The sequence below is a fragment of the Hydra viridissima genome, unplaced genomic scaffold (genome assembly GCF_058129835.1).
Source record: "Hydra viridissima isolate aposymbiotic clone 2 unplaced genomic scaffold, HvirCarnegie_v1 scaffold_21, whole genome shotgun sequence".
Classification (NCBI taxonomy): domain Eukaryota; kingdom Metazoa; phylum Cnidaria; class Hydrozoa; order Anthoathecata; family Hydridae; genus Hydra; species Hydra viridissima.
Genome location: NW_028324320.1, coordinates 471,541 through 483,851, shown reverse-complemented (window position 1 = coordinate 483,851; position 12,311 = coordinate 471,541). Strand labels below are relative to the sequence as shown.

At 23.3% G+C, this 12,311-nt stretch overlaps 1 protein-coding gene across 10 annotated transcripts in view; it reads left to right on the top strand.

Annotated features, from left to right (window-relative positions):
* Positions 1-12,311, top strand: part of LOC149876386 (uncharacterized) — a 195,896-nt gene that overhangs the window by 94,831 nt on the left and 88,754 nt on the right. For 3 of the 10 annotated variants that reach the window (XM_090075431.1, XM_090075429.1, XM_090075426.1), the window contains exon 1: positions 11,421-11,528. The exons of the other annotated variants lie outside the window; for them this stretch is intronic. The gene's annotated coding sequence lies outside the window, so the exon portion shown is untranslated. Of the gene's footprint in view, positions 1-11,420; positions 11,529-12,311 lie in introns of those variants that run through there. 10 annotated transcript variants of the gene reach the window in all.

Sequence of the window (12,311 nt, the reverse complement as noted above, 5' to 3'; positions counted from 1 at the left end):
AGCAGTAAAAGAAAATGATATTATAAAGTTATATAAAAAAGGTGGCGATGAAATTCAATCGCTAAATTTTATTAAAGATGAACTTAAAAAATTTTTAAGTTTTTATACATCTGATTGTATTGTTGATGGCGAAATTTTTGCAGATCATAATAATTATATACCACATGAATTAGTAGCAGGTATAATAAATTCTCATACTTCTGATGAAAAATATCATTTAAAATATTATATATTTGATATAATAGATAGTAATTATAATGATAAACAATACTGCGAAAGATTAGCAACACTTAATAATATGTTTATTAATTTTGCGCAACAAAATGATAATACAATGAAATATATAGTAAAAAATGAGCCTGAAATTGTAAAAAATTTTAATGATGTATTAGAGTATATAAATAATTTATATGAGAAACATAAAAAACGATATGAAGTAGCAATTAGTAAAAATGAATATACATCTTATTCAGATTCACCTGAAGGAATTATAATTAGATCTTCGAGCGGTATATATAGTAATAAAATGTCAGGAAAATATATTAGAAAGTTTAAATTTATAGAAGATGATGAATTTATATGCGTTGGAGTTGAATCTGATATAGATGGAAAAATAATATATAAATTTTCACTGTCTGGAGTATCTACAAATGATATATTTTCAGCTGTTATTAAAGCTTCTCATAGCGAATCTAAAAAATTATTAGAAGATTTTAAAAAAGGTATATACAACCCTATAGCTAAACCATTTAAAGTTAGATTCCGCGTTAGAAATAATAATAATATACCTAAAGAAGCTTTTGTATTGCAGGAATTTGATGAAAGATTATAAATTTAATATTGATCAAAGGTATATATAATATTTTTTATTTTACTTGGAATATATTTAATATTTTTTGGAGATTTTTTTAATGCTAATATAGCGAAAGAAATTGTTATATTTTTCTTTGGTATATATTTTATTTGATTACCATCGTATGTTAATGCTTTTAAACATAAATAAGATGTTCTATATTCTAGAGGAATATATTTTAATTTGTAACCTAAACTAACAGATATTAAATAAGTATCGTATTGAATTTTAATATGTTTAGGTAAACTATATAAAGCTTTATAATTTTTATTGGCTATAAAGTTTATTAAATTAATATCAAGAAAAATTGGATTAATATATTTAATATAAATATATAAATTATTATCTAGTAAATATTTTATAATCATCTTTGTTTTTAAATAATAACATATTTCGCGTATATATTTAGGATTATACATAATTAACAATAAATATAAATTATTATTTTTTATTAAAGCATAGTATTTATTAAGTAAATTAATATTTTTTTTCAAGAGATTAAATAACATATCATCTGTTAACATATCTTCTGGTATTAATTCTATATAATTTTTATTTATTTTAATAGCGGCTGCGCAGAAATTTTTTCCATATTTAATTATATTTTTTTTATTTACTGTTATTTTCTTTTTTTTAATTTTGCTATAATACATATTTTCAATTATTATATTAATAGTATTATTTGAGTTGTCAAAATTTTTTTCCCACATTTTATCTATATTTTCCATTTTAATATAAAGAGGTGCATTATTGTTATTTATATCTTGTTCGTATATATTATTATTATAATTATAGCAGTTGTGTTTAATGTCGCATAAAAAATTATGCTCGTCTAAGTTTGCTAAGATGCATTTGTCGCAAATTCTATGACTACAATCTAATTTTAAAAAATTATAGTTTAAATTTTCTAAATTGTTATTACATTTATCACATAATGTAAGTAAATTCATATTAATTAAGAATAATATTAAACAATAATATATTTAATATTTAAAATAGTTTAAATAAATTACAAAAAAAAATATTTTTTTGCTTTTAGCAGCAAAAAATATAATAATTAAATTATATTTTTTTTATTTTGTTTTATTTTTTAAGCACACTTTAAACAATAATTTCCCTTTGTAAGTATATAAGGACAAGCATTATTTATATAACATTTTTCACATTTTTTACCTGGTTTTAATATTTCTTTTAAATCATTTATTATTTTTTCTATTTTAATTGTTTTATCTTTATCATCTTTAAGATAAAATGATTCATTTTCATTACTATTTGAGCATATTTTAATTAATTTTTCATCATAATAATATGAAATAGTTATTTTATTATTATTAATATCAGACATTTTTTATTTATTATTATTTTAAATTATTAAAAGCAGAAATAAAATTTGCAAACATATTATTAAAAATATAAATATTTTTTGCTATTGTCAGACATTATTAATTTATTTAACTCCAGATTATTATAATATTCACAAACAAATATATGATTACTATTAATAATACCGCTTGAATTTATTTTATTATTTTTTACAACTTTATTAGATATACTGAAGTTTTTTTTGTTAATGAAAGATAATGTATAAACTTCATTTTCATTATAATAAAATTTATTATCGTATATAGTTTTAAGAGATATATTTTTATTATTTAAATCTAATGGAATATAATATTTTATTATATTATTATTTGTTACTTTTGCCATTTTTTTTTTATAAGTCTAAATAATTCAAATTAATTAATTGGTATAATTTATTATAAATTTTAAATTAATTTTAATAATAAAAATAATTAAATATTTAAGTTTATAATATGAGTAATATAAATAATTTTTATCTAAATAGAAAATTAAATGAGCGAGAAGTTTGGATAACCGCTAAAAATAACAATAATGAATTTATAACAAATAAATTAAGCAGTGATATTTTTAATAATAGTACAAATTTAAAATTAATAAATGGTATATGTTTTAGTCCAAATAATACTGTATCTGTTTTAGATGAAATTACTGCTAATAATAATATAGAATATTCATCAAATGACTTAATATCAATGAAAGTACATAGTTTATTTATGATTTTATTAAATAATATTAATGTAGTAGGATTTTGTTATAATGCGCCTTATATATATAATCAAGGACTTAAATATTTACTTCAATTAAATAAAATTCCGTTTACCTGCGATGAAAAAATAAAATTCTCTAAAGATAATAATGATAATATTAATAATTATCATAATATTGATTTTGTTATTAATAATACTCACGCCTTTTATATAAACTATTTAAGAGATAATTCAAATCTTCCTTTGGATAGTAAATTAAATGAAGCTAATGCATTAATAAAATTAAATTCTTATACTAAATTACATAATCTTGAAAGTTTTTCATGTGTTGATATTTATGACTATAATAATAAATGCGTAGTTGTTTTTAGAAATGGATTAAAAAAATATCTTTCTATAGAATTAACGCCAAAATTAAATTATATTAATATTGATAATAATGTTAAAAATATTATACATGTTTGTCGAGATATAGCTTTTCAAGCTATGTCTGAATTAGGATTTGTTTATTCAGCTGATCATTATCAGCAGTATATATTAGACACATTAAAAAAATCTAATAATAATATTCCTATTCAAATATTAAATAAATACCCTGTTTTATTTAACGACAATAATATTAATAAAATAGAATTAGGTAATATTGAAATTCCTATTATAATAAATGAAAGCTTAATATTAATAATTTTAGCTAAAAAACAAATTACAATGAAAAATTTGTTATATCTTAAACATTTATGTTTTACAACAGGTTTACCTGGAATTATAATAAATTTTGTTTCAAATGCCGGCAATGGAATTCAATTAATTGACTGTAATGAAAATACACTTATTATAACGTCGCCTTATTTAGAAAATTGTAAAAATGAGTATACTAATACTCCTTATATTAATCCTAAATCTTTTAAGAGAAATAAAAAATTTAAATCAAAAAGAAAAAATGAATAATTTGAGCAGTAAAAATATATAATAATAATTTAAATTATAATCTTATTTTTTTTTATTATTTTAAATCTATATTTATACTATATAAGATTTACATTGTATGTTTACATTATCAAAAACTTATAAAAATTCATTAGATTCAACTGATATATCAGTTATTGCGTCTAAAGAATATAATAAATTAGATTCATTAGTTGGAGTTAATTATATAAAAGCAAAAGAATTAATTATAGTAGATCCTAATAGCAATAATAATACACCTATTAAAATAAGCGCAGATGGTATATCTGGTATAAGTTTACCAACAGATGATAATACTAAACTGCCTTTAGAGGGCGGCGCAATGAAAGGTGAAATAGATTTTGGCGGCTATGAAGCGCTAAATTCTAAGGACCCAACAAGTAGTACAAGTTTAACTACTAAAAACTATGTTGATAACGCTATTATTGCAGCAGGTAGTAGTAGCTCGTTAAATATAAAATATATTACAAGCGATACTATATTAGAATCATTTACTAATAACTATATATTTGCAGCCGCTAATTTAAATTTACTGCTTCCTGCGGCGCCAAAACATAATGATTATTTAGAAATAATAGATGCTAATTATTCTTTTGTTAATAATATTGTTAATATCAGTGTTAATAATCCTAATCATTATATAAATAATAAAACTAATAATATTAGACTATCTAATACTCATTGTATTCATCGATTTCTATATAATGATAAAGAAGTAAAAAAAAACTGGATATATACTTTATCCTCTGATTCTTATAATAATTATAATATTTTTATAGACGCTAGTAATAATAATCCTGCTATTAATGGTAATATAATTAATTTAGAATTAGGATATAATTATTATATCAATTCAGTAGGTATGCAACCACAATTACAATTACCATTTATATATGGTATTAATGATAATAATATAAATTATATAAATATAACAGATATTAATAGCAGTTTTAAAGAAAGTCCTTGTGTTCTTCTCGCCGCTAAAAATAATTATATATATATACCAGGCGATGATAAAAATTTCTATAGCGAATATACTCTAAATAGAAATAATCAAGTAGTAGAAATTATTATAATTAACGATAATAGCTGGTTAATAGATGATAGCTCAAGTATACCTTTTAATTATTTACCTAAATCTGGAGGCAGTATGAATGGTAATATAGATATGAGTGATAATTCTATAGTTAAAGTTAATCGACTAAACAAAAAATTAAATGTAATAACTTCTACTTTAAAGAACGAAACTATTGTTTTAACTAAAGACAGCTCAGAATTAATTCATGTTCAAGACGTAAATGAAATTTTAAGAATATATTTACCCGATACAAAAACATTAACTATAGGACATACATTTACTATTACAACATCTGATTTAATTAATTCACCTAAATCAGTTATAATTTTTCCATATAATGCAGATATAGTTTCTACTATTACCGCAGTTAATAAAATAAGCAATGAAACAATAGATAATGCTATAGAATATATAAACGATAACGAAGAATCTAAATTACGATATTCAGGCGAAATTAAACTTAATGATCCTAAATATAATTGGTATAATAATAAAGCAAAAGTATCTAATTCTCCTGCAGACTTTAATTATTTTATTGATCAAGATACAAATTTAGTGGCAGGTTATAAATATCATGTCGATACAACCAATGGAAGTATTAATTGTACTCTACCAGAAACTCCAGTTAATGGTGACACTATAACTATTATAGATTTAAAAAATAAATTTAAATTAAATCCAGTGTTGCTAATTTGCGCGCCAGGTATTTCAATCGCAGAAGAAAATAAAAATAATTATATTGCTAACAATTGCGGTAATGTATTTGATCTAATTTATGATAGTGTTACTAAGATGTGGGTTATAACAAATACTATAATGAAAGGTGCTAGTTATTTAGCGGCTGGTGATACTGGTTTAGTTCCTGCTCCAGATATAACATCTTATAATGCTGTTCTAACTGGAGCGTCTAAATGGTCTAATATACCTATAACAAACTATAAAGAAATTAAGTTTGGTGATGTAGTAGATATAAAATACTCTATTCATTACGGAGTAGATACTACTAATGATGTTATTAGTGTTACTTTACCTGCCACTAGTACTGTTCCAGATTCAGCTTCTATACAGTTTACTGATATTAGCGGTAAATTCGATACTAATTCATTTACAGTATTAACTGATGTTAGTAGCGGCGACAATATAATAAATGGAGACAATATAGCGACTATTAAGAGTATTGTATTTAATATAAAAAATACTTCAGTGATTTTTACTAAAGTAAAAAATCTATGGTATCTTTTGCAGCTATCTTCTAATAATTATAATGATTTATTATCAAAATCAGGTGGAAATATGACTGGTGATATTAATATGATGCAAAATATAATTACTAATCTCCATGATCCTACTAATAGTACAGATGCTGCTACTAAAAATTATGTAGATACTTCTATTACAGCGGCTAAACTAAATAATGGTTCTACTAAATTAGCCGCAAACTTAGATATAAACTTATTTAAATTAGTAAATAACGCAGAACCTACTAATGCTTCTGATGCCGCTACTAAAAATTACGTAGATAACAGCTTAGCAGTAGTAAATAGTGCGAAATTAAATGTAGATGGTAGTAATAAAATGTTAGCTAATTTAGATGCAGGCGACTTTAAAGTTATTAATCTGCTTAACCCTAGTAACAGTAAAGATGCCGCCACTAAAGATTATGTAGACACATCTATAAATAATGCTAAATTAAATTTAGGTGGTAATATAACTCTAAATAGTGATCTGGATTGTAATAACTATAAACTTATTAATCTTAAAAATCCGACTGCAGCCTTAGATGCCGCCACTAAAGATTATGTAGACACTTCTGATGCTTTAAAACTTAGCATAAATGGAACTAATAAAATGCTATCAACATTAGATTTTAATACAAATAAAGGAATAAATTTGCTTGATCCAACAGCTGCTACAGATGCAGCTAATAAAAATTACGTAGACACTACTTTAACTGCTTTAAGTGAAAAAAAGTTAAATATAGATGGAACAAATAAAATGACATCTAATTTAGATTTAAATGGATATACTTGTGTTAATTTAGTTGAGCCTATTAATAATAAAGACGCTGTAACAAAAAATTACGTAGATACGGGTTTGTCAACTTTAAGTAATATAAAATTAGATGTGGATGGTTTTAATAAAATGCTAGGAAATTTAAATTTTAATGGATATACTGGTGTTAATTTAATAGATCCGGTTAATTCATCTGATATAGCAACAAAAAAATACACTGATAGTAGTTTAGCCTTACTATCCATAGCAAAATTAAATTTAGATGGAACTAGTAAAATGACAGGTAATTTAGATTTTAATTTAAATAAAGGTATTAATTTATCTGATCCAACCAATACTACAGATGCTGCTAATAAGAAATATGTAGATAATAATTTAACTGCTTTAAATTTAACAAAATTAAATTTAGATGGAACTAGTAAAATGACAGGTAATTTAGATTTTAATTTAAATAAAGGTATTAATCTTGCTAATCCTACTAACTCTACCGATGCTACTAATAAAAGTTATGTAGATAGTAATTTATCTGTTTTTAGCGCTGTTAAGTTAGATTTAAATGGAGCAAACAAAATGTTGGCTAATTTAGATTTTAATTCTAATAAAGGTATTAATTTATCTGATCCTACTGCTTTAACCGATGCCGCTAATAAAAAATACGTAGATACTAAACTTAGTTTAGATGGAACTAATAAAATGTTGGCTAATTTAGATTTTAATTCTAATAAAGGTATTAATTTATCTGATCCTACTGCTTTAACCGATGCCGCTAATAAAAAATACGTAGATACTAAACTTAGTTTAGATGGAACTAATAAAATGTTGGCTAATTTAGATTTTAATTCTAATAAAGGTATTAATTTATCTGATCCTACTGCTTTAACCGATGCCGCTAATAAAAAATACGTAGATACTAAACTTAGTTTAGATGGAACTAATAAAATGTTGGCTAATTTAGATTTTGGCAATAAAAGAGGAATTAATGTAAGTAATCCAATAGATTTAACAGATGTAGTTAATAAACAATATCTTGATATTATTCTAAATAGTATAACTAGTAGTAATGCTAAAAAAGTAAAGTATATTTCAGACAAAACATATCCTGGATATTGTTTTGGCTGCATAACAAGTGATGATAGTATTATGACGCATGGTAATTTTGGTGCTAATTTATATATGAATTCTACTATAGCAGATATAGCTCACCTTCCTTGCTATCATACAACAAATGGTGTAAAAACTGGATTATGGTGTGGTATACGCCAGACATATACTAGTTTGTATTGTTGGACAACTACTGGCGAAATTTGGTGCGGTGGTGCTAATACTTCTGGATCTTTGGCGCTTGGTGATACATTATTTAGATCTGTATTAACTAAATGCAATTCACCTACTTGGCCTTCCACTAACACTGTTGTAGATTTAATAGTATGTGGCGCAAATAGTATCAATCAGACAGTATATCTTTTAAATAATTTAGGTGAAGTATGGGGGGCTGGCGCTAATAATACAGGAGGATTAGCAACAAATGATACAGTAAATAGAAATACATGGACTATAATAACCGGCTTTACAGGTAAAGCAGTAAAAATAGCTGCTGTTAATAATAATACAGCGCAAGCGCTTTATATTATTACTGACGCTGATACTAGAAATTTATGGGTTTGTGGTTCAAATGCTAGCGGAAATTTAGGTGACGGTACAACAATAAATAGATTAGCTTTATTTAATATAAATGAAGATGTAAAGGATATAATAGCTTATGGTGTAGGATTAGGTCTTAGTATGGGAGCATCAATTTTAACAAAAAATGGTCAAATAAAAAGCTGTGGAGAGAATCATATTGGTCAGCTTGGTATAGGAATATTATCTCCTAGTGTAAACGTATTTACACAAGAAGCTTTACTTAAAAATAATTGGATTTCAATGGGAGGCAACTTAGATGCATCAAATGGTTATAGATGGGCTATAGATTCCACTGGCGGCTTCTACAGATGGGGCTATAATTTAAACTACTGCTTAGGAACTGGTGATACTGATACTTCGTCTAAGTCAACTCCTGTTATGCTTACAAATCTTCCATGGGGTTCAGCAAATATAGTAAAAGTAGAATCTGGTTATAGTTATGAAGCCACAATAACTATAGTTTTAACTGATGATGGTAATTTATGGCACTGTGGTCGATCTACTAACTATGAAAAAGGAAGTTATGATACAACACCTAACGCTATTTTTAAATTAATACCTAGACCTGCTAATGGAATTAAATGGATTAATTTTGTTATAGTAGGTGAAACAAATTTAACACATATACATGCTGTAACAGAAAACTATGATCTATACAATTGGGGCTATAAAGCATATGGTTCCTGCGCAGGGCAAGTATCAGGGTCTAGTGTATTTACACCAACATTAGTTATATTATAATAAATTCTAGAAAAAATAAATTTAATTATTTATAATATATATTTAAATGTAGTTAACTTAATATAACTGCATTTCATTTATATTGTTTATATAATATACAATGCTTCTATATAAACAATATTTAATATATATCTACAGATTATTAGCAGCAGTAAATTATCGTCGTGTAATTTACTGTTGACTAATAATCTTACTTAAATTCAGCGACACTCATATTATTTTTGTAGCTTATTTAACCGTATTTTTAAAAATTGCACATTGTATAACCTTTTTTATTAATTAATTATTAGATTTTGCACAGTATTAATTAACTTATTTACTCATTAAATTTTGCACAGTATTAAACACATATTAATTATATATTTAATTATATATTTGTTTTTAGCGGCAAATAATTAATTATATATTTAAATATTAGCAAATAAAGTATTTAATTATATATTTGTTAGCCGCTAAATAATTAATTATATATTTGTATTAGGCAAAAGTATTTAATTATATATACTTGTTATAACTGCTAAATATTTAATTATATATATCTGTTATAGCAGCTAAATATTTAATTATATATTTGTTATAACTGCTAAATAATTAATTATATATTTGTATTAGCAGATAAAGTATTTAATTATATATTTGTTATAACTGCTAAATATATAATTATATATATTTGTTAGCCGCTAAATAATTAATTATATATTTAATTATATATTTCTTATAGTGAAGAAAAATAATTAATTATATATTTATATTAGCAGATAAAGTATTTATTATATATTTGTTAGCCGCTAAATAATTAATTATATATTTGTTATAACTGCTAAATATTTAATTATATATATTTGTTATAACTGCTAAATATTTAATTATATATATTTGTATTAGCAGATAAAGTATTTAATTATATATTTGTTAGCCGCTAAATAATTAATTATATATTTGTATTAGGCAAAAGTATTTAATTATATATACTTGTTATAACTGCTAAATATTTAATTATATATATCTGTTATAGCAGCTAAATATTTAATTATATATTTGTTATAACTGCTAAATATTTAATTATATATTTATATTAGTAGATAAAGTATTTAATTATATATACTTGTTATAACTGCTAAATATTTAATTATATATATCTGTTATAGCCGCTAAATATTTAATTATATATTTGTTATAACTGCTAAATATTTAATTATATATTTGTTATAGCCAGTAAATAATTAATTATATATATTTGTTTTTGACGGTAAAAAATTAATTATATATTTGTTATAGCTGCTAAATATTTAATTATATATACTTGTTATAACTGCTAAATATTTAATTATATATTTGTATTAGGCAGATAAGTATTTAATTATATATTTGTTAGCCGCTAAATATTTAATTATATATTTGTATTAGGCAGATAAAGTATTTAATTATATATATATATTTGTTAGCTGCTAAATAATTAATTATATATTTATTATAGCTGCTAAATAATTAATTATATATTTAATTATATATATTTAACTATAATTAATTTTTGTTTTTAAATAAAAGCATTTTTCATATACAGATTTATCTAATATCATAAATATTGAATCTGTATCGCCGCCCGCAAAACAAACACCAAATTTAGCAAATATATATTTAGCGCAGGAAAGCAGTAAATATCCAGCTGTTGTTGTAATAGCATTATTTACAAATATACTTATTTCACCTTGTTTGCACATAAATTCGCAGCCGTTGATACCAAATATACTATTGCTTTGTATTTTTTTTGCGTTTTGTAGTGCGTCTAATACTAAATAAGAAACACCTGTATCGCCGGCTTTTTTTAACTCAGCCATTTTAAGTTTAATTTTAGCTCTATCTTCTTTGTTTTTCTTTTGAATTAAGCCACATAAGCTTTTGTTTGTTCGAATAAAAGTAGTATGATAAAATTTATTTTCATTATTATCATTACTATTGCCGCTAAACATATTTTTTTTTGATGCAGATCTTATTTGCAGAGTATCGTATTTACTAAATAAAACATCATTATTGTTTAATTTACCTGATATCATAGTATCAGCGCTAATATCTAGTTGCTGCTGAATAGACGGATAAAAACTTATTACATCTACACATAATACAGGTATTTGTATTATACCATTCTTTGGATGCATTGCTGGTAAAGTTTTACCGCCTCTTTTTTTAACATCATTATGTATAGATCTTTTTATACTTTCTTCTAAATCATTTAATGTTCTAGATGTTATATTATATACTTCCATATAGTAATTAAACAACGATATAGCTTGACTATTTTCGCCCCGTAAAGCGAAATTACATATTTGTGAGTGATTTTGGGAGCTGCGAATTCTATGAGTATCAAATATATTTACTTTACAACATAGTTTATATAAACTAGTTGTATCTTTTACGTTATAATTAATTATTATATTATTTTCTGCAATTACACCATTATAAAAAGATTTTATATCATTATCACCTTTATGATATTCATTTGTTAAACTTTTAATTAGATTGAGAAATACATCATTATTTATATTTTCACTTATTATTGTTTCTTTATCTATATATTTTTTTCTTTCGAGCAGAAAATATTTTATAATATCTTTTATATTTTTGTATTTTTCCTCGGGAAAATTTAAATCAGCATGATATGATAAATTTGACGCTGGATATATTTTATCATCTGTTAAGTCGCTATAATGCATATTTTCGCGTTTAATAATAGCTGTCATAGCTAATACTCCGACGAAAATTAAATTCATATATGTAAACTTCATTTTATCTTTTAGTGGAATATTATAATATTCTAGATAATCATCTAATTTCCGCCCTGGTAAATCTAAAGTCTTTGTTAGTTTATACAAATAAACAAAAACATCTATCATAGTGGCAGTATACTCTG